The sequence below is a fragment of the Vicugna pacos genome, chromosome 17, assembly GCF_048564905.1.
Source record: "Vicugna pacos chromosome 17, VicPac4, whole genome shotgun sequence".
NCBI classification, from domain to species: Eukaryota; Metazoa; Chordata; class Mammalia; order Artiodactyla; family Camelidae; genus Vicugna; species Vicugna pacos.
Genome location: NC_133003.1, coordinates 8092836 through 8116464, shown reverse-complemented (window position 1 = coordinate 8116464; position 23629 = coordinate 8092836).

Sequence of the window (23629 nt, the reverse complement as noted above, 5' to 3'; positions counted from 1 at the left end):
GGCAGGGGGTAGCAATTCAGGGCTGAATCTCACTTATTCACGTAACCAAGCATAGCATATAGTAAGTGCTCAGCAAACGCCAAGCCAATTAATAGGTTCAGTAAACTTAACCCAATTCAACTTTGGCAAGTATGGATAGGAGACTGCTCCAAGAGGAGACAGTGGAGGTGGAAGTGGCATTTTTTTAGAACAAATATCCATGAAGATGGGTAGGATTCGAGCACCCCAGTGCTACTCTAACTTACTAAAAGCATGGCAACCTTGGCCCCGACTTCAAGATACTAGGATGAAGAGTTTTCTTAATACGCCTTCATAGAAACAACAGTACAGTAATAGGGCAAGAAAGAAGAAAATGACAGATACTTTAAGTTGAGAGTCTTGGGTGCATGTTAATCCACATAAAAAATCTCAAGAACGTTTACCATGGGGTAAACTTTGAAAGAATTAGATGACCTAAAAGAGCAAGCGGAAGCTAGAAGTCAAAGCAATGTTGAGACTAAATTATTTACCCAGCTTTGATGGCATCTTCTTTCTCTCTCTCCATGCCCCAGGCTGGGAGGCTTGTGGAAATGCAGGTTACTCATATCGTAGAGAAAGGAGTTCGGGAGAAGACTGTAGAATCTTTTAGTGATCAAAGCATGCAGATGGCGCTACTAAGAGGCATTCTTTTGAACAGAGTGTTTTGTTAAACGAAGGAAAAGAAGTGTCAGGCAGAAACCTGGAAGACAGACCAAATTCGAGGGTGGCTCACAGCTGCAGGAAGCTGCCAGATGATACAGCCAGACGGCCGGCTGGCCAGCCAGCCTCTGGCCTCTTCCTGCAAATGTCCTCTACTTGGCCAGTTTCCTCCAAGTCTAACCGCCCATCACTATACAATGAGGAACTTGGGGAACACATATATTTTTCAGTAGCTGGAGTTTTCCCTGCACACCTTGAGCATATCTGAAGAACAAAAAATGAAAAACACCAATGAATCGTGTTGGAAGGTGCCAATGGGACATCTGAATTGAGCATCTTAGCACGAAAAGTCATTGACAAGTATGATCCAGGAACCAACCAATGGGTTATCCAGACAGCCTGACCTCTGGATGACAGGCATGACTTCTGGGATTTTAATTTCAGATGGAAAAACCCTGTTTCCAACTCCAAAGAGAGAGATGACTCAGGCAAGAAACAAGGCTGAAAAAGCAGATAACCAAGACAGCAGTGATATTTTTCATAAGCGAGGTACAGAGAACTGGGTCAAAACTCTTTCTCCCAGAGCAAGAAACTTTGTCAAGTCCAGGTAGCAAAGCCTCTGCCCATACACTCCTTAATAAGTAGCTACTAAAACAAACAAACAAACAAACACCCCTCACAAGTAAGTATGCGTACCAGGCAAGCTAAATAAAGAAAATTGATAAAGGGAAAAAGAGCATGGGGTGAAATTCTGGAGACTCCTAAAGAACTTTGCTGTTGAAAGAGCAGCAAGATGTCCTCATGACAACTGTGATATTCTGTAACAATTATTCCAACATGTGTTGTTACATTGATTCAGCATTTACTGAGGGCCGTGTGATAAAGGTCCATCAGATGGATAGAAAAAAGCCCTCTCTATCCTTTATAAACGCCATCACAGAAAGAAAAGCCTCGTCTTAATAAGGAATGATTGCGTTCTGTTATGGAGCCAAGAACTCTGGACCGAAAGCGATCAGTCAAGGAGTTCTAGCACATTCCTGATGCAACAGAGTCCTAAGTGTCTAAGAGCTGACCTGAATCTTCCCAGTTTCAGGAAAAGCTCAGATCATTGAGATAGATGAAAGGCAGCCCCCAAATTCTCCATTTCTTAGTGCCAACCACCCTTTGGCATTCTTTTCGCCATTAAATCAACCAGTTTTCTTGAACATTTCTCCGTGCGCCCTCGTTCCCTGGCTTTTATTCCTGTCACTGGCCTCCTTGGCCCCCTCCAAAATCTTCCGGCTCCTCCCCTCCCTGAAGTGGTGAAATCTGAAATTGAATGAGTTACTCCTGGCATCCGCATCACAAAAATGCAAAAATAAAAGAAACCTAAGCTCACCTCCATGCAAAAAAAAAAAAAAAAGAAAGAAAGAGAACATCTCAACACAATTAAGTACTAAAGATTGATTTAGTAACTAAATTCATTAGGCTCTACCGCTTTGATTTGTCAGTGATGGAAGAGAAACAGCTGAGCCTGGTTTAAGGTGACCTAACCCAGGCTTTGTACTTTGCTTACAAAAAGCAGATGTGAAATAATGCAGACTCCATCTTCCTCTAGGAGTTAAAACACCATGTGTATTTCCTGAAATCAAAATGGTGCTCCCAGACTTTTTGTTGGTTAATCCTTTGGCTCCCACTGCACTTTAACTTGACAAGTTTTTCTGCACACCTACTACGTGCAAAGCACTCTATTAGCAACAGGGCTTACAAAGATGGATGAGTGTCTCCCCAGAGAAGCTGTTCCTCTCCCGGAACAACCCTGCCCCTCTCTACCCCCTCACCCTATTGCAATTTCTTTACAGCGCTGATCACCATCTGAAACGATCTTGCTTGTGTACTGGTTGGGTTGTACATTGCTCACCAGAATGTAAGTACCAGGAAAGTAGGGTTCTTGTCTTTTTTTACCACTTTCCTCTTCGAACCATCACTTTTACTATCACGCACATGGCAGTGTCTCAGCAAATATGAGTTGAAAGAGTGGATGAACGGAGAGACTCAGTTCTTACCCTCAAAGAGTTTACAGTACAGTGAGGGAGATGAGCAAATCCAAAAGTTTCCTGCAGCAAAGAGTGTGGACCTTCCACCGCTCGTCCGTACAGACTCTGCCTTGCATGGAGGAGCCATTTGCAACATAAACACACACACACACACACACACACACACACACACACTGGATTATTATAACATTTTTCTAGCAGAAATGCTAAACACCTTACTGTTACCAAATTAGGACAATTTCCCACAAGGGGAAGAAATAGCTTAGGAAGGGTACCTAATGCTCAGTGATAAAAAGGCACTTTGCAGGCGACAATGGTCTCACATGGCCAATTCCCTGGCCTCAGATTTTGAGTGTCCTCGGCCAAGGCAAGGAGTGAGGACATAAGAGGATTCTTCTGCAACAGATGCTGCTTTAAATGACCAGAGAGTGGTCTCCGGGCTCCCAAATGCCCTCCAAGGACCCCCTGGGTCCCAGTATTCACACCACCTTGTAGCCCCCTCCACAGTGTACCAGGGCTGGCGTGTCAAATCCGCAGAATGCAGTAGAGATAAGGATATGTCACTTACAAGGTCAAGGTTCTAACTTGGGCTGTTTCCTTAGTCTTGAGTCGCTTACTCAAGTGGGAGGGGCCACATCACGAGCCACCCAACGGAGGGTCCCACCGTGGGAGAAGTTGAAACCTCCTGCAAACAGCCAGTGAATGAACTTGAAGGTTGATCCTGCAGCCCATCGAGTCTTCAGAGACTGCAGCCCAGGCTAAAGGCTCACATGTAATGTTAAGGGGAAATCTGAGCCAGAAGCACCCAGGCATCCAGCTCACATCTCCCCTGCCCTCAGAAACCGCACAGGATCATTCATGTGCATCATTCCACTGCTACATTTGAGGGTAGTTTGTTTCACAGCTATAGATAAGTAATTCACCCTATTAGCAGAAAAGCGATTCCCCTCTCACAAGTCTGTAGAAAGCATTCAGAATCCTATGAATCACACCTAAGGGGGAGGAAGACATTACTCTTGTGAACCACGGAAAAAAGAGGTTTCAGGATATTTTTTTTTGCCCCCTCTAGGTCTTTAAAAAAAAAAAAAAACCTAAGTCCCTGAATTTTCACATTGTTATTTGACATGTCTTGCAGTCACTTCCTTCAAGGAGAGAGAACTGTGAAGTCCCTGAAGACACGCACACAAGGTAACCTCCAGCTCCCTTCCTGCACAAGACTACAAACAGCAGAGAGGATGCTCAGTAAATAAATGATCAGCTTCCTGTTATCACGCAGGCTTCCCTGTTACTCAACTTGATCTCGCTGTATCTTACAAAAAAAGAGCCGCTTTGCTTGAGCTGCCGGGCTCGAGTGCCACTCTGTGTCTTGGGGACACACAAGCCCTCCTCCGGCAGCTGCACCGCAGGGAGTGTTGCTTTCAAGGTGCGGAGGGGAGGGAAGGCACCCCCAGACTCTGCGGTCCCCCAGATGTGTGCTCTACGCAAACTGGACCTGCCAAGAGACTCGCTGAAAAACGGTTCTCTGATCAGTTGGAGGAAATGTTGTATTTTCCAATTGATCCAACCCAGGGGTCCACACAGTTTTGCTGCACTGGACCATGCAGTAAATATGTTAGGTCTGTGGGCCATATGGTTTCTGTCTCAACCACTCAGCTTTGCCAAGGTAGCAAGACAGCAGCCCCGGACAACATGAACGGGTGTAACTGGGTGCCAATAAAACTTTATTTGCAGAAACAGGCTTGGGTCAGCTTTGGTCCATTATTCTTGTCACTCACTGCTCTCGTTAAGTACCAGCAAAACAGGAAGGTAATTACAGAAGACATTGCTCTAACTCTCCTGAAGAATCACTGGACATTTTCACATATAAAAGGCGTTAAGAATTTCTGCTCCATTCTGGATTTGCAGGTACCCACTATTATATATAAAATAGATAAGCAACAAGGTCCTACTGTATACCACAGGGAACTATATTTGATACCTAGCAATAGCCTATAATGAAAAAGAATATGAAAAGGAATATATACATATATATATAAATCACAATGCTGTATGCCAGAAATTAACACACCATTGTAAATCGACTATACTTTAATTTAAAAAAAAGAATTTCTGCTTCAAAGACTTATCTAGTTTGTTCAGTTTATTCAACCCACGTTTCCAAAAATTATTTGTCAAAAGAAACTATTTACCTATTTACTTACTTATTTCTCTCCTGTGTTCCCTTCTCTTCCCCTCATCTCTCTCTCTCTCTCTCCACTCATTTTCTTATTTCTCTTAATAACCCAGGGATCTAGACTTTCAGAACATGCCTGAGGAAATACTAAGTTACTTAATTTGTAGTGTATATCAGCCTGAGTGAACAATTTGATTCTAACTCCGCAAAGAATTGGCTTGGAAGACAGGGTGTCAATTAGTGTTTCAAGCAATACCTTGACTTTTTTTCATAGGATAGCCCCAAAGATAGAAAATGTTACAAGTGTTTGGTTCCCAAGATGGCAGAGTGGAAAGACCCTCACTGCTCACAGGCACGTCACAATCACTAATATTTACAGAACAATGATCAATGAAAAAGATTGGAAGCTACCCGAAAATATCTTCTACAACTAAAGACATGAAGGAGGAACTACAGTAACACAGGTTTGGGGGGGGAGGTCATGGTAAGGTCAAGACTCATGCCCCTCAGTGGGTGACCCACGAGGATACTTCTAATTGCAGAGCTTCTCCCCAAGGAGTGAGGGGTCTGAGATCCACATTGGGCTCCCCAGCCTGGGGGTCCTCCACCAGGAAGATGAGCACCCCAGAATGTATGGCTTTGACAGCCACTGGGGCTTACTTTGAGGAATGTCACAGGACTGGGGGAAACTGAGACCTCATTCTTTCTTCAAGGATGCATACAAAATCTCACACACTCCAGGACACAGGGCAGAAGCAGTTATTTAAAAGGAGCCTGGGTCAGACCCACCTGCTGGTCTTGGAGAGTTTGCTAGAGAGGCAGGAGGCAACTGGACCTCATCCCGGGGGGGACACAGACACTGGCAGCAGCCGTTTTGGGGATCCTGTTCAACCACGTGGAGCTTGTACCAGAAAACACCATGTTGCAATCCTCCCTCAAGCTTATTAGCCAAAGAGGACCCCACCAAGACAAACAGTAATTAAAACTGTAAAAATTAAAGATACAGGGAGAAGACAAAAAGCAGCAAGGGAAAAGCAACAAGTTACTTACAAGGGATCTCAGATGAGTTTCCGGCAGAATCTCTGAGGTCAGAGGCAATGGCACAAGATATTCAAGGTGATGAAAGGGGAAAACCTACAACCAAGAATGCCTGGCAAGGCTACCATTCCAATTTGATGGAGAGCTCAAAATTTTTTGGACAAGCACCCTGAAGAGGATGTGGAGAAAAGGGGACCCTCATACACTGTTGGAGGGAATATAAATTGGTGCAGCCACTGTGGAAAACAGTATGAAGGCTCCTCAAAAAACAAAAAATTGAATTGCCATATGATCCAGCAACTCCACTCTTGGGTATATATTCAAAGAAAACAAAAAACACTAATTTGAAAAGATAACTGCACCCCAATGTCCATAGCAGCATTACTTACAATAGCCAAGATAAGGAAAGAACCAAAGTGTCCATCAGCAGATGAATGGGTAAAGAAGATGTTATATACACAGATGCACACACAATGGAATACTACTCGGTCATAAAAAAGGAATAAAATTTTGCCATTTGCAACAATATGGATGGACCACTTATGCTAAATGGAATGACTCAGACAGAGAAAGACAAATACTGTATGATATCACTTATATGTGGAATCTAAAAAAACAAAACAAGCAAATGAATATAATAAAATAGACTCACAGATATAGAGAACAAAATAGTAGTTACCAGTGGGGAGACAGAAGGGAAAAGGGGCAGAATAGGGCTAGGAGATTAAGAGATACAAATGTATAAAATAATTAAGACACAAGGATATACTATACAGCACAGGGAATACAGCCAACGTTTTATAATAACTATAAATGGAGTATAATCTATAAAAATTTTGAATCACTATGTTGTACACCTGAAACTAGTTATAATATTATAAATCAAATATGCGTCAATTTTTTTTAAGTATGTGTTTGTTGGTGTTTGTTTTGTGAAGACTGATTAATGAATGCCTCACCACATTCTTCTGTGTTTTTTGGCACTGACCACTAGACAATGTCAAGAAACTAACATATCTAGAACTTAAAACTCAAAGTTGATTTCATTGGCCAAATTAACAAATTGAAGATTTTCTGGCAAAGTATGTTAGAAAAATTATAAACATACACATAGTGGTGTCAGGCATTGTCAGAGTTCTTTTAAACAGGAGAAACCTGGACTTTCCCCATTATTGGCCTGTGATTATTGGCCAAACAGACCAATCCTGGTACAATATGGAAAGGGACAGGGTGTGAATTCCAGGAGACCAGAATTCATGGAATTGGTGGGTATCTTGGAGGTTGCCTGTCACATCAGGTATGTGGAAAGAAACCTGGGAATTGAGGGTTTTTTGTTTTTTTAATCTCCTGGATCGGATACTAATTGCGTGGCATGAACCAAGCCATTTCTGCTCATTCATAGACTGGGAAGGTTCACCTGAAGTCAGCCATTCTGTGACAATGTAAGCGTATTGATATCCATACATTACTTAATGTATTTTCACCACATTTTCATATTAATGATACCACCCAATGGACAATGTTCAGTGAGACGGATCTGGCCTCAGGCTGGCTAGAAGCCAGTTTCCCAGAATGGGGCTGCCTCTAACCAGGATTCCAGCCCAGTCATTCCTTCCTCAAAGCCATGAGAATCCTCAGGATAATTCAGACTTCCCTGAGCTTAGACACCACCAATGCACTATAATCCACAGGGCTTTTCAAACTCGAACTTTTCAAAGCCTAGGAAGAGTGTTGGCGGTTCCTGAATTTTAGCAGTCTTTTGATCAACCCCCCATCAAGTTCGAGACTCCTCCCTCAACCTCCCAGATTTTCCTTCATCACACCGAGACAAGCAACTCTCAGAAATTTTCTCCCATCAGGGCATGTCCTGGGACACTGCCCAGTCTCACATTTTTATCCTGGAATTTCCTCCCGTCTCTTTATTTTCATCATGACACAGAGTGGGAGGCCCAAGTTCTCTGCAAAAATAGCACCAGATGGCACCTTGGCTGCAGCGAGCCACCCAACCATTGGGCATTTCTGTCAAGGCTCTGATCTGACTGTTTGGCTGTGGGTAGCGGGGAGGGGGTGGCCACAGCTGTCCTCATGGACAGAGTCCTCCATGCCAGTGGCCACATACAAGGCATCCTTGGCATGTACACTTTCCAGATGAGGGTGTTTACAAGTGGAAAACATCTAAAGTCTTTGCTCTGTGACTGAATGGAATTTGTCACAGAGAATGCTTGTATGACCCTCCCTGAAAATTATCATCTGACTGCTCCTTCTTGTGGGCCTCTGAAATAGAAAAATTCACTTTAGTTTTCCTCTCTCCCGGAAACTAAAGGTTTCATAATTCTTCAAATAAGGAATAACTTAACTATAAAGTTGAAAACTGGGGGGAGGGTATAGCTCAAGTGGTAGAGCGCATGCTTAGCATGCATGAGGCCCTGGGTTCAATCCCCAGTACCTCCTCTAAAAATAAATAATAAACCTAATGACCTCCCCCCTGCCAAAAAATAATAATAATACAATAATTTAATTAAATGTTTTTAAAAAATAATAAAACTTAAAACTTAATGTAGCAATAAGCAACTATATTCTATTAAAATACTCACAAATTGGGGGTGAAGCTAATTCTTCCAAATACAGCCATCTACTTAGAAGATTTTTGTTGCCATCTACAGTACTTGCAACTCAAAATATGCAAGGACGGAGGTGAGGTGGAGAATTGAGCCTGATTTTTAGAGAGTGGAATTTAGGGCCAGCACAGGTAACAAGCATTCACGGGCATTGAATCAGAAGAGAAATTAACTACCCAATGCAATGTGTATTTCAGTGGAGTCAATTCTAAGAAATTGTGGAAAGGCTGCCCTCTTCAGACACAGGACTTTTTCTTTCCAAGTTGCTATAGATTTTTTTCTATGTAAGTTTCTCCAGGGGGACACGAAGTATAGGGTAAAATATTTTTAAATCACAGCGTTACTCCAATAAATAAATGTCAAGGAAGCACATGAAAAAATGTTATTAAGTACCTACTTTGCCTGTCTGGGCTTGCCTAGAATATGTATCTTTTAAGTATTCCATGCAGCTCTGGAAGCACCTGAGCAAGCTTTAGAATCCTGAGCGGTAATTAATTAATGGACCTGTCTGGGGCTGAAATGTTTACCTCAGCTGTCACGTATCTAAGTGCATTCAGAATAACCACCCAAAGTCACAATAATTGGCTTTCATGTCATTAGAATTTTTAATAGCCATCATGAACTCTACTCATCCCACACAGAACTCTTGTTTTCTGCTTTATTCCTGTCATTCTGAATAAGCTGAAAGGACCATTACAAGTATCCTGTCATAACTGAAGGTACTGTGTGTCTCTGGGACCTGGGGCAGGTACTAATTCGGCTGTCAGCAGAGTCTCCCCAGAATACGCTATAGACAGGCCTTAGGGAGAACCAAGTGGAAAATTTCATTTGCAACTTGACTTGTTTTTCTCCATTTCCTGATCTGGGCCTTTTTTATCCTGCAATATTTACTTTTTCAATAATCAGGTGCAAGGTATGAATCTACTATAATGAGAAGGATTCCAAGAATCACACTCAAAAACCAATTTCAATTCTTTATGGTCAGTCCAGCACAAATCAGGGCAAAACAAGTACCAACAAATCAGAAAATACCCACATTGTATCACCTTCTGCAGGAAAGACAGGAGGAAATCTAGTTTGCAAGGTGGCCTCTTTGCTTCATAGCTGTTGATGAAAAGAGAAGGAACATTATATACTCAATTAAACAAGGGTCATTGGAGAGGGAAATTCTAAACATCATTTTTGAGAAAGAGTTGTTTATGAAAATCGAATTGGAGTCTAGGAGAACGGTGTGTGTGGCAGTGATAACTACTGATTTACATAATATCTGACATATGTGATATACATGTGCATTTTTGCAGAGGGTCATAAACACAGAACTAACTTGTTTATAATTGGAGGCGACTGGCTGAAAGGAAACACGTGCCAGCCTGTGTCTTCTCTGGTTCTAACACTCAGTTTCACATATAATTGATACATCACCATTTTGTGATGGCTAAAATAAGAGTAAATAAATTAGGAGGATCTAAAACGTCACGCATTAGCTGGGAATACTCAGTTTTCCTTTGGACACTCAGCAGTCAGCGTTCCTGAAGCCATTTCTAGCGGACCGGCCATTTCTTTGGCTTCTTCTGTGCTCCCAAATTACTCAGGTTCAAAACTAAGATTGGTAGATAACCGGAAATGCAAACACGACCCATGCCTCCTATTTATGCATAGCTTAAATTCATAGAGTTTGGGCAGAAAAGCCAGCAGAATGCCAAGTACCGAACTCAGATCACACCTGTTTGCAGGGATAAAATGAGGAAATTCCAAAAGGAACCATCAGAAGGCGCTTTCTACTCCAGAGCAAAGCCTAGAGGTGGAGAAAAGCTAATCACTCATGCCATCATGTCTGGGATTTCAAATGTAGGTGCATTTGCTTATGAAATTAAAATTAAGTTACATTTTGAGTATGCACCCAACTGTAGATGCTGCATATATGTGTATGTAGATTTATAAACTTACACAGTTCATATATATATGCATAATATAAACATGATGTATTCTGGATAATATATATTGTATATTATAAGTATGTTTATATGCATTATTTATACATTTTATTTTATTTATATATTACAAATATATGAATACTAGTATGTATAATACATAAGTATATATAATATACTACATATTAAATATACTATACAATAAATATACATAATTTAAATATTGAATATAAAGTGTATGTAATATATTACATATTGATATAAACATATTGCATATTATAGGTACATATTATATAATGTGCTACATGAGGATATTGCATGTTTCATATGCTGCATCTTCTATTGCTGCATAGGTGCACGTACAAAACTATGGATTGTGACCTGACTTTGAAATTTAAGAGACGTTCAAGGGTAATCTTAATCGTATGCAAGTTCCAACTCCCGCAAGGACTTTAGAATGAAAACCTTTCACCGAGGAGACACCACTATATTTGCTCCCAACAGAACACTTCAGGGGCCTTCCTCTTCCAGCAGATGCAAACACACCTTTAATTTTTAATATTTACAGTAATAATACAAAGCTCAGGAATCCCATACAGTTTCGGATTTAAAACCAATTCGCTTTTGAATTGGGTGGGGTTGGCTATCCTGGCTTTGGTGTACCTGCTATTTGAAATACAACTACGTTGAACACAGCTTTGTGCAACGATCTTGGCATGGAAGAAGCCCCGCGTCGCCCAGGATTTGTGGAAAGGCGAGTCAGTGGCCAGTGCTGGGACCAGGCTGCTTGACGGGCAGGGGCTGCGACCCCGGGACACCCCCGCGCCCCAGGCCTCCGCGCTTTGATTAACACGCTACGCTCAGCGCATCAGCACAGCCGTTTCTAAGGAAGGCCCTGGAAAGCCCTTCTTCCCCGATATGCGCGTTAAATAACCCAGCATTCATGCCAGCTTCCCCCGCAGACCAGCCATTACCGGCTCCGTTACCACGGCACAGACGCACGCCGGGGAGAAGCCCCGCACCCACGAGGGCCGTTTTCGTGATTAACGGGTGGAATCAAAAGGGGAGAAAAACAGCAGCGCCGGAGATCAAGCCGCGCTTGGCCATGTGTCCCGTGTGAACACAATCTGCATAGAATCACACAGCGCGTGCAGGGAGCAATGTGGCAAATTTCAGACAGACGCATGTTTTTTCGTAAATAATCGTTTTTAAAACCGTGCGAGGGGTTAAAAAAGCCACCCAGTGCGCCGTCCTCCCGCGCTCTGCTGCACCCCGCACGGCTTCGCTGCTCTCTCTGGACCGAAGCTTCGCAGCATCACGGAGTTCGCGGCACGTGCAGCTCCCGGAGTGACCCAGGCAAAACTGGACATAAAGAAGAGCCTGGCCGGGCGTGGAGGAGGCAGCCTGCAGGTCTCCCGAGAGAGCTGGCCCCTGCCCTCCAGGGCTTGCCATCCCTGTGCCTGGTCCAAGGTCCCGAGCCTGTCAGTGTCAGAATGTGGGAGCCGGAAGTCTCCGAGATGGGCGTCTGGTCATCTGCTGGCCCAGGTCCCGTTCCCACGCTTTTTCATATATAACAACCATATATTCCTTTGAGAAACTCCTCCACCCCCATTACAGGAGGTCCAGGTCGCTTGTCCCCCAGGAGACCCAAGCCCCCCAGGCAGTTTGTCTCCCCAGGATTTGGTACTTGAGTGGAGTGGCCCAAGCCTGGAGGTGATCGCTCCTGACAAGGCACCTGTAGGGACCGTTTATTAGTTTCTACAACTGTCCTAAATCCCTGGAGCTTCCATCCTTGCTGCCTTTTACCAAGCACCGAGGCTCAGTTTTTCCTTTTAAATTTAATTCTATGACCTACACCATATCGTTCCAATCACTTCCAGTTTGCTTAAGTTAACGAAGGTCATTTCTGCTGACTTGAAACCAACATTTCATAACTGATTCAGACCCTTACCAGTTAATCAAGTTTTTTTTCTACTCTTTACTGCATGCTGTTTATCAAGTGCTGCTGGCATATATGTGATCATTTTCTCTAGATATTTTATGGTCTACATCATAGTATATTATGTTCTACTATATTACACTCTATTATGCCATGCCACATTTTTCTCATCCTTAAAACGCCTTAAAAATGTACATATTATTATTGCAATCGCACTGAGGATGAGCAGGTAACAGAAGATCAAGTAGGTTAAGCTGTGTGTTGGGATAAGCTGAGGCTGTGCTGAACCCAGACTCCTGGTCCCCAGACCCAGAATGCTGATTCAGGTGGTCTGAGAAGGGCCCCCGAGGACTCTTTCCTGACAAGTTTCCAGAGCATGATGTTGTGCCCAGAGTCCTGTTTTGAGTAGCACAAGATGATGTCAATCTTCTCAAATGCTAATGGGCTTACAAACCACTTGGGGAGGTAGCCCCCGATGCAGCAGGTCCGAGTGGGGCCTGAACTCTGCATTTCTAACAGCTCCGATAGATGCTGCTGCCAAGCCACACCCAGCACAAGGATGACATGGCTGACCCAGATCACATGGCGAGTCACTGCCTTGCGTGACCTCAGACCCGTCTTCTCTCGTTCACTCTTGCCTCCCTGGGGAAAGCCTGGTCTTTACAGCTGAGAATCAAAAACCAGATCCCGTAGCTGGTTAGCCTACGGTCAGCAGGACACAACACCTCCAGCCTGTTCTCCTCCGTGATGCTCAAGCATTCACAAATTCCATTCTGCTTCACATTCTGACAAAAACACCAAGAAATGGGCAAGGCCAGCATCTGATCACATCTCACTGATGGGGCAGCCAAGTGAGGTCTGAGGGGAGGAACCACCTGCTTATCATTGCACAGTTGAAAGATACCAAAGCTTGACCCAACGTACAGTGATGCCATTGCCATTACCCATCAAAACCAGCGGTCCACGAGTCCTACGCAGCCCACGGGGGCATCTTCTCCGGCCTGCACAGTGTCTGATCTGCTGATGGGTTACTCAGCTGCAGATGTTTAAATACTGGGAAAATGGACTTCATAATTCAGGATGAGAATTGTGAAATTCACACAGCACAGAGCCCAGGTTCACGCTTTTCAAGAATCAGCTGTAGTTGTGACGGTAGGAACGTGGGGTCTAGCGGTCATCCAAGCAGCCACATGCTCCGCTGGTGGACTCACATGATCCACACTGAACCTGGTTCTTCAGTGTACACAGCCTCCAGTCAGCCTGCAGCCAGGACACCCTGCTGCTGTTTGGGGTTCAGATGGATGCAAAAAACACTGAAGATCCACGGACCAGGGAATTGCACTGTCCACATTTCCATGGGATATGAGACAGGATGGTGCAGAGCTGAGCCAAGCCACTAGGAAAGGATGCATCCATTCAAGCTACATCTTTGCTGTCACCCAAAGTTGGCATCTCACCCCTGAACAATGGCTGAGCTCTCAGTGCTCCCTCTCTCTCATCAAGGACACAACACTGTAAACCAACTATACTCCAATAAAAAAATTAAATAAATAAAAAAAAAGAGTAAGACACCAGCACTAATGAACTCCAGTGTCCCCACCCATCCTGGAATTCTATTCTTTTGATGGGTGATGGTTGGCCAGTTTTGGGGAAAATTCTGTCTTTAAAAAAAAATTCCATTTTCTCTACCCTCTGGATTAGCGGTCCCTGCCTCACACAGCTAAGTATGTTTCCAAAGGATGCCAAGGATCCAGCTGGCACAATCCTGCTGGAGCGTGATGTGAAATCGCCAGTCAACATCATGCCACTCTACCGCTGAAATTACCAATTAGAACTACGTGGGGTGTGGTTCCGGCCACATCCAGCCCCATGTGCAGCCCGTATTTGTTGTGGTTGTTAAAGGGCAACACAAAAGCACATCCAGAGGTAGATTGGAGCAGGGGAGCAGGGTCTCAGGGCCATAACATTTCTGCAAGGAGTTTACACACTGACACTCTCTTTGTTGAAGGCAAAAGGTTTGCCAGTAATTCATCACACCTTTAGGGTCACAGTGACACACACACACACACACACAAACACACACATTTATATACTTGAGAGTCAGCATTAAGCAGAAACAGCCCCATCCTCTAGTGTTCTGCTGTCTCCTTGCAGCCTGAAGGTAGAAGTAATGAGCCTGCAGAAGGGAGTGACAGATTTTATCTCGGAGACACTGACCCGAATGACTCCATTAGCACTGTTCCAAATGAAAAGTTGCCCTCCCTCCACGGGGTTGGGAGGGCCTGCGGGGAGACAGGAGGCACCGAGGTGTTCAGCTTCCACTTGGAACCAGATCCTTCCCCACAACCAAGGACATGTTGTGCCCTGGCCCCCACGTCTCCCAACAGCCAAGCTCTGTCAATTTCTGTGCTACTTGCCTGCAGTAGAATAAGGGCTTCTCAAACCAAGGACTGCCTCCCCACTCCCTGCTCTAATTGGAAGCCATAACCTTGTTCAGCCCACATCACGGAGGTCCAGGCAGCCCATCGTGATGCATGCCCCCAGCCCAGCCCCACGGTTTATCATTCACCTGATTTCCCTCCTGGGATCTTTTCCTGGAGGATGATCAAAGCCAGAGACCTGACTCTCCAGAGAAAACAATCCTTTCCAGGTCTGAACCAGGAAAACAGAGGGAAATGGAGTGGGGAAGAGGATGCTAGAGGGCAGAGGGGGTTATGCGCGCGCACACACTCACACATACACACCACACAGCATCACTGGGGACTCCAGGCAAAAGTACCACCTTCAACAATGTAACGACCCGCTAAATCTGAAATGAGTTCATTGGACTTTCACCTTTTTGAGCATCAGATCTTTTTTTAAGTAAATTAATTTTTAAAAAAATTTTTTGTGGGGGGAAGTAATTAGGTTTATTTTATTTATTCTCAACGGCAGTATTGGGGTTGAAGCCAGGATTTCGTGCATGCTAAGCATGCACTCTACCACTGAGCTGTACCCTCCCCCTTTTAATTTTTTTTTTTTAATTCTGAGCATCAGATGTTTTTTAACCTAAGACATACTGCTGTCCGTTAAGTCTAGGGTTTGACATGGCTATGATCCCAGAGTTTCCCATTTACTTGCTGTGGGACCTTGTGCAGGTTTGAATAACTTGACTAGATGCCTCTGAGGGGCTCGGTTTCTTCATCACCAGAATTAAGATATTAGTTTCTACTTTGCAGAATCAGCTTGTACACTAAATGCAAAACAACAATCATGCACCTTGAACAGCGCCTGGTGCGGACAAGAAGTTTAAAAACAATGCAGCCTACTCATAATCATAGAAATAACAATAGTATTTGGATAAACCCCGCAGTCAGGAATCCCCCATGCAGAGGTAGCCCCTAACTGTGTAAGGCTTCCAGATGAGGTTCGTCCTGCCTTCCATCCACGTTGCCAAAGGAAAGTTTTCTCAGCCTATGTCCCTCCGCAAGGACTCTTGGGGGAAGCCACACTGCTGGACCAGGCATCGTTCACGACTGAACGTTAAGAGCCTGAGCAACCTGGGTCAGAGCTCCGTGGCGGAACTGGCCAGGGGAATCGTTTTAGAGGGCTCACCAAGCCGGCACAGCTCCTCACTCCAGGGAGCGTCTTGGTGTGTTAGAACGTGCTGGAAACCACAGACTACAAGTAGCACCTCTCCCTGCAGCATTATTTTTGCTGAATGGTAAGTAACTCAAAATGCAGTTTTACCACTATAACAAACATGGATATCAGTAAAGTAAAAGGTAGGGGGAAAGCATACGATTTTTAACTTAAAATACATAACGTCAAGAGAAATTCAGGCTCATAGGAAGCTAGTATTTCAAGCTTTGGAGGTGGGTACAGGGGGTTGGCAGTCTGTCCCCTGTGCCCTTGAGTGGTTGGGAAGCACCACGTCTCCGCTCAACCTCAGGACAGCAGGTAGAGGATGCTACTGTTACCATTTCATTGGTGAAGAATCAGGCACAATTAATCTACAGTGACAGAAAACAGATCGGTGGTGTCCTAGGGCCAGGATGGGAAGTTCGGACCACAAAGGGGCATGAGAAACATTCTGGGGTGACAAATCTTCCATCTCAATAGCAGTGGTAGTTACATTACGGCATGCATTTGTCCAAAAGCCAAACTGTACACCCAGAAGAGGTATAGTTTACTGTAAGTATAGCAAGGTAAAATTGATTTTTTAAAAGCATTCAGTTTTTAATTAAGAGTTTAAAAGAGGCTGTTGACTCTGAATCCAACTGCAGGAAAAAGAAAAAGAAAAAGAAACCCTATTATACAGTAGAAGAACATTGCAGGGATGAGATGGATAAAGAGGGGGTAGGTGAGTCCAGCGCTGAGCGGTAATTAGCAATTTAGGTACACAGGGAAAGTGCGGAGGAATGTCACATAAAGGTAAGGAGAAAGGAGAAGGAGGCAAGAAAAGGAAGAAAAGAAGGATGGTGAGGGGCAGGCTGCAGGACCAGAACTTGGTGGAATAGGGCAAGCCAGGGGGTGGACGGGGCAAGCCTGGGTGGGGTGAGCTGGGGGGTGCGGTGAGCCAGGGCCGGGGCCAGCCTGGGGGCAGGGTTAGTCAGGGGTGGGGCCAGCCAGGGGTTGGGCAAGCGGGGTGGGGCGGGGCCAGCCAGGGGCGGGGCCAGCCAGGTGGGGCGGGGCCAGCCAGGGGCGGGGCCAGCCAGGGGCGGGCAGAGGACGTTCCCGACAGCTGAGCAGAAGTATCTGGACTGAAAGGCATTTTCAGAAGCAGCCTCTGGTTCTCTGACCCATCCAGGTCACAGCCTCTAAATTTCACTCCCCCGGGGGGCCAGGTTCCAGCTGCCTCCCCGAGTGCTGCAAAACCCTCGCACAGATTTCAATATGCAAGCTGTCCCTTTTCCTTTGGTTCCACACGGCCATGCTTCCTTATTCCCTCCACAGAGATATTCTACTGCCAAGTGTGTCTTCACCAGGGGGTTCCATGCACAAAAAGACGGATCTATTTTTAGCTCCCGACAAATCCCCGAGGTTTTCAGTACAAAGGGAAAGATGAGTGACTTGGCTTCTTTTGGTTTCTGGGGCTGCAGCCGCGGGGAAGAAAAGAAAAAAAAAAAACCAACCTGAAGTGTGGTGCAATGTCGCTCTTCATTTTTCAGGGTTAATTTGGAAATTTGCTTCAACTTGCTGTGACCCTTTACACAGAAATATATTACACTGAACACTGAAGTGTTTTAAAAATACTGGTGCACTCCGGTAACCGGCTGTCACTCTTCGCGGCACATAGCAATTTAAAATTATTGGAGCTCTTAAATTAAGTGCTGAAATTTGAAGGTGATCACCACTTTGAGCTTGTGGATTGCACAGCTATCTCGACTATAACAGTGCTTCAATTTTCTTTAAGCAGGTCATTTTGGAGAGCGATGAGGGAGTCTGATTACCCAGCACGCATTGATTTAAAACTACTGGAGTCCTCAATTCAGTTCTCCAAGCACTCCTGTTTGGGTGCAGTCTTGCTCTGACCGCTCAGACTGGGCCAAATTAGCCTATATTGCACATGCCCAAAACGCTAATGCATTTTGGTAATCTACCTTTTGAGGAACAAAATTAACCATCATTTCGGCTAAGGCAAAAAACAGCCCTCCAGCAGGTATATTTGCCTTTCAAAAACGCAAGGTCATCTAAGTAGGATTTTATGTGTGTCTAACGTCAAAGAGTTACAAAGGGAATATGTGTATTGGTTTTTTAGAGATGTTTGGCCCAACCCAGTGTATTCAAATTTCTCAAAAATAATATGAATTTTATCAGAATGTAATGCCTGTTGTAGAATTGTGTCCTTGCTAGAACCCACAACTCAACATTTTATTGCATCTAAAATAGTAAGTCACAAGGTTTTGCAAACTGACTGTAGACAGGGAATAAAAAAGCTTTTCTCAAATTAAATAGGCCCTCATCCAGTTACAAGAGAAAGCAAAAAAAAAGAAAAAAAATTAAAGAGTGTTAAAAAGAAGAATAGCCAATAGACAAAATGTCTCACATAACAGATCTTAAAGTATCCCATTATCAAAGAGTCCAAGAAAAAGAAGATTTGCTCTTAAAATTAAGTGGGAAAATGCTAACTCATTAACAACAGAAAAAAAAACAATAGCTAACATGTACTGAACACAGCATCTTTATCACGTTATCCTCTCTGCAACCCTAGGGGTAACTATTACAGCCCCTGCTCCTTTTACTGACATATAGAGCTTGTTTTTCATTTATTAAGTATAGATTCCCATATCCACACACACACACACACACACACACACACACACACACAAAACAACATTGTAAGGGGATGTCAGAGTAAGAAAACACACACACACACAACACACACACATTCTCAGAGGGTTTCTTTGTAGTTCCAATGAGATAAACATACCATAAAATTCAGCCATGATGAGTACACAATTCAAACATGTCATACATTTAGTTTTGCATTTAGCATATATTTACCTATCTTCACAATCCAATATTAGAACATTTCCATCACCCCCAAGAGTTCCCTAGTGCCCGTCTGCTCTGCAGTCAGTCCCCACTACTACCCCAAGGCCCAAGCAACCTCTGATCTGGGAATTTCATCTCAGTGGGATCACACATTATGTGGTCTTCTATGCCTCCCTTCTTTCACACAGCATAATGTTTCTGGGGCCCATGTTGTAGCATATCTCAGTAGTCCTTTTCTCTTTATTGCTGCATATTATTCCATCATATAGTTACACAAAAATTGATGGACATTTGGGTTGTCACCAATTTTGTGCTATTATGAATAACGCTGCTAGGACCACTGGAGTATACGTCTTCGTGTGGATGTATACTGTCAATCATCTTGAAGAGTAACAACCTCGGAGAACTGGTGATTCACCAGATAAGGTTATATTTCACTTTGTCAGAAACTGCCAGTCTATTTTCCAAAGCAGCTGTCCCATTTTACATATTTACCTTTCCACCAGCAATGAATAAAGTCCTACTTTACTGGGAGAGAAGGGAGGTCCAGCAGAGGACTTTTGCCTCAGATTGATAACTAGTAACTGCAAAGCAGGGCTCTGGAACTGAATGCTTAACTCTTGGATATCCAGGTTTTCTAACTTCTCAAAGTTGCACAGATTATTTGAGGTTAAACAGATTCCCTGTTATAAGACTTAAGAGGATGTCATAGTCCAGGCTATTGGGAACTTTCAAGAGAAGTGAATAGCATGTGCTATTTTCCCACACATTCTGCCCATTGGACCCTTTCTCATCGAAGTATGTGTCTTCTCTTCAGTTCCCTAGAAGCACCTGTGACCGGGATGGGTGGAGCTGATTTGTTAAAGAGACAGGTGTGTAATGGAATGAGGGAAGCCCCAAGGGGCTAAGCAATGATGGGGTTCAGGTGGAGCCCATCTTTCACCTGATGAGGGGAAGGACAAGTTCTGGAATATAGACTGCAGAACAGAAGATCCTGCCCAGAGCTCCCCAAGTCTGCAGGTCTGCCCCTCCTTGGTGGGCTATGCCCTTCTGTCCTCAGTACCTCCTGATGGTGGACAGCAAACCCCAGAGAAGTGACTACTGGGAGCCATCAGCAGCCAGCTCACCGTGTGCACTGTCATGGAGATGGGACCCAGGAAGGCACCCAGAGCACCCAATACGGGAAACTTCCCACCCTCTCGTGGAGGCTAACATGCCAAGTTCCCTCTTGCCTCTGGGGCTCCAGACACTTGCTGATCTAACTTGAAAATCCTACCCCTACCCAAACACAAACATAGCAGCTTCTTTTCACCCCCCACCCACGCCCAGGTCTTAGTCCATATAAAAGAACTGCAAGAGAAAAGGGCAGGGGTGGCATCAAAACTGGCTGTGCATCCTCTACACGACCGATGGCCTCTCTGAGCTCTTAAACCCCCATCATCAGATGACCAGGAAAACAACAAAGCCCACCGGCAGAAGGCACTGCCACTTTACATCGCTCTCCCCAGAATCGCCGGCCTGCAGGGTATATGTATCACTCAGGACAGGACAGGTTATGCTGCAGTAACAAATAAACCCCAAACCTCAGTGGCTTAAAATGAAGGCCATGTATCTCTTGCTTATACTACACGTCCATGTAGATCAGCAGAGGCAGCGGTAGGGGGATGGAGGTGCTCAGAGGCTCTGCTGATGGATCAGGTATCAGCCTGAATATCGCTAGTCACCAGCTGCAAGGAGTGTCCCAGAGGCACCAGCATCACTGTCAATGTGCCAATCCAGAGCAGCGCACATCACGCCTGTTCATGACTCGTTGTCAGAACAGCTCACAGGCCCTGGGAAGTGCTGTCCTCCCATGAGCTCAGGAGAGGAGAGACCAGGGGAGGAGGAACTGTGACCCACCTTCAAGGCTTGCCTTCATCTGATGGTGAACAGGATGGCTTTCGTCACTGTTTCAGTCAATCACAGAACTCCCTTTCCGACAGCCTCCTGTGTGAAACTGAGTATGGAAAGAACAGAACTTTCAATTGTGCAAAAAGATAAAAAGCAATGAAAGGGCGCATGAGCTGTGGTTAATGAGCCAGCAAGCCCTTCCAAGAGACCACTTGAAGCAACTGCTAAATCCCACGTCACCAGCCAAGGAAGTCTGCATTGTCTTCAAACGTTCAGAGCTTTTCTCCTTTTGCTTTGAGCAAGAGAAAGTTGGCTTGCTCCGATTTCTAAGGGAATTGAAGGTCAAGAGGCCATAAAACTTATTCTAAGACCCAGCCAGGACAGGGATCTGACAAGGGGAGGGAACACAAAGCCTTAATTAAAGCTCCCAAATAAAGAGAAAGAATTTAACTACTTGCTGATACGATTCTCTGTACAAAGAAAGTCTTTCAAATGTCGACATCACAAAAAAAAAGCCTTTGCAATTAACTTCAAATAAGTCATCTTTTTCAAGGCACTTAGATTTATGATGCAAAGGTAGCTTTTAACTTAATTGTTATTTTTTTCCCCGGGACCTTCCACACACACAGCAGGCAATTAGGAGAGCCTTCTTTTGCTATGCAGCACATGTATGATGCTGAAGTGTATGTAGTGCTTTTCTTTTGAAATCAGCTAAATTTAGGATCCTTCCCCATTTGCCCATGAGTTGCCTAAAAACACCAGAAATTCTAAATATTGGGGGGAAAAGAGAAACGTAAGAGACCCCCTTCTACTGACTTAGTATTGATGCAGAGTAAGCGTCAGCCATGCAGAACTGCTCCCAAGGTTTAAATTAAGAGGCATCTCGGAAACTGCCCATTTATTTTCATGGCTAGAGGAGGAATTCAAGAATCGTGATGATCTATCCAAAAGAAAAATCTCATAATGTCTAATTTTGCTTGTGTTTTCTCTTATAGTTGCACTCGGGTTGCACTCCAGTGAAAGAGAGTGACTCTTTGAAGTGGGAGATTATCCCCTCGGGTACGTGGGTAACTGACCACTTCTCAACAGTTCTTTGGCTGTGCACCACCTAACCCAGGAGTGACATGAAAGTTGGGTCATATGCCCAGGCTGAGGAAGAGCACACGGCCTCTGCTCTCCCTCTGGTTGGGTACCATTTGCTCACTTGACTTAGAGCAGTGATAGCATGCTGTTTGACTGAGGCATCTGTCCCCTCGGCCCCTTGACTGCAGCCTCCGTGCTATTCCTCAAATACACCACATCCACTGAGACCTGCATCACATCACATATAAAATGAAGCTTTTGACTCCTGAAAAATTAGAGGAATTTGCTAGGGATCACATTAAATCTGTAGATTGCTTTGGGTAGTATGGCCATTTCAAAATGGACAGATGACTGGAGAAAGAAGCTGTGGTATATTTGTACAAAGGAATACTACTCAGCCACAAAAAAGAATAAAACAATGCCATTTGTAGTAACATGGATGGACTTGGAGAATGTTATTCTAAGTGAATAACCAGCCAGAAAGAGAAAGAAAAATACCACATGATATCACTCATATGTGGAATCTTTAAAAAAAAAAAAAAGACAAATGAACTTACTTACAAAACAGAAATAGACTCACAGACATAGAGAACAAACTTATGGTTACCAACGGGTGGGGGCAGGGATAAATTGGGAGTTTGAGATTTTCATATACTAATATATATAAAATAGATAAACAAGTTTATACTGTATAACACAAGGAACCATATTCAATATCTTATAGCAACTTACAATGAAGAATGTGATAATGAATGTATGGATGTGACTGAAGCATTGTGCTGTACACCAGAAATTGACACAGCATTGTAAATTGACTACACTTCAATAAAAATATATTTAAAAAAAAAAGAAAAGAAAAATTAGAGCATCTGGAAATAACGAGCCCCCAGGCCGCTGAGGCCATGGAGGTTGGGGTCAAGGAGCAAGTCCACTTACCCCTGGCCTGTGAGCTCTCGTCCGTCATGGAACCAGTGGGAGGCTACTGGTCAGTTTCCAGCAACCAGTGCTTGGGCAAGAAGGTGCCCCAACTTGTATTATTTCCAATCTCAACGGTATTAATACTCCTGACATGGTTGATTTCAAGCCACCACTGCACATCAGCCAACTTACACCTTTCCTGAGCATTTAACAGCCGAGTCTCCTGGGCTGACACAGGTGCACATGGCAATTAGGAGAGCCTTCTGTTTCCAGAACACCTCCGCACAGTGCCCGCACTCCACACCCACACCAGGCAGGCACTGGGTTAGAATCCGACCTGCTTCGTGCAGGACTTTATCTGTCTGGGCTTCGCAGGCAACTGAACGAGCCACCACCGGAGCAGATGGCCCTAGATCTTTCCAGCTATGACACTGGATGATCCTGTGACTTGCACGGAGACTTCTCAGAGACACTACATTAACAGTGAGTCTGCTATTACCTCACTATTTTTTGGATCTAGAAAGGGATGCTGGGAGATTGAAATTAGTATCTGGATTCAGATTTGACTCTATCATCTTTACCATCTTATCCTTGAATTGTGGTTGCAGCTTCTTGGCTAGTCCCTCCCAGTCCAGTCCCTCCTGACTTCCGCCCTTTCCGTAGTCAGGCAGCCACTAAAATAACTGTCCTCCAACACTGGTAACAATGAAGCGCCCCCACCATCATCATTTTCATCAGTTACGTCCATACTGGGCAAGTTCAGAAGCTCCCCATGGCTTATTAGGGCGAATCAAGCCCCCAGCGTGGCACCCACACCTGTCAACCCAGAAGCTCGAGCAGTCACCCTG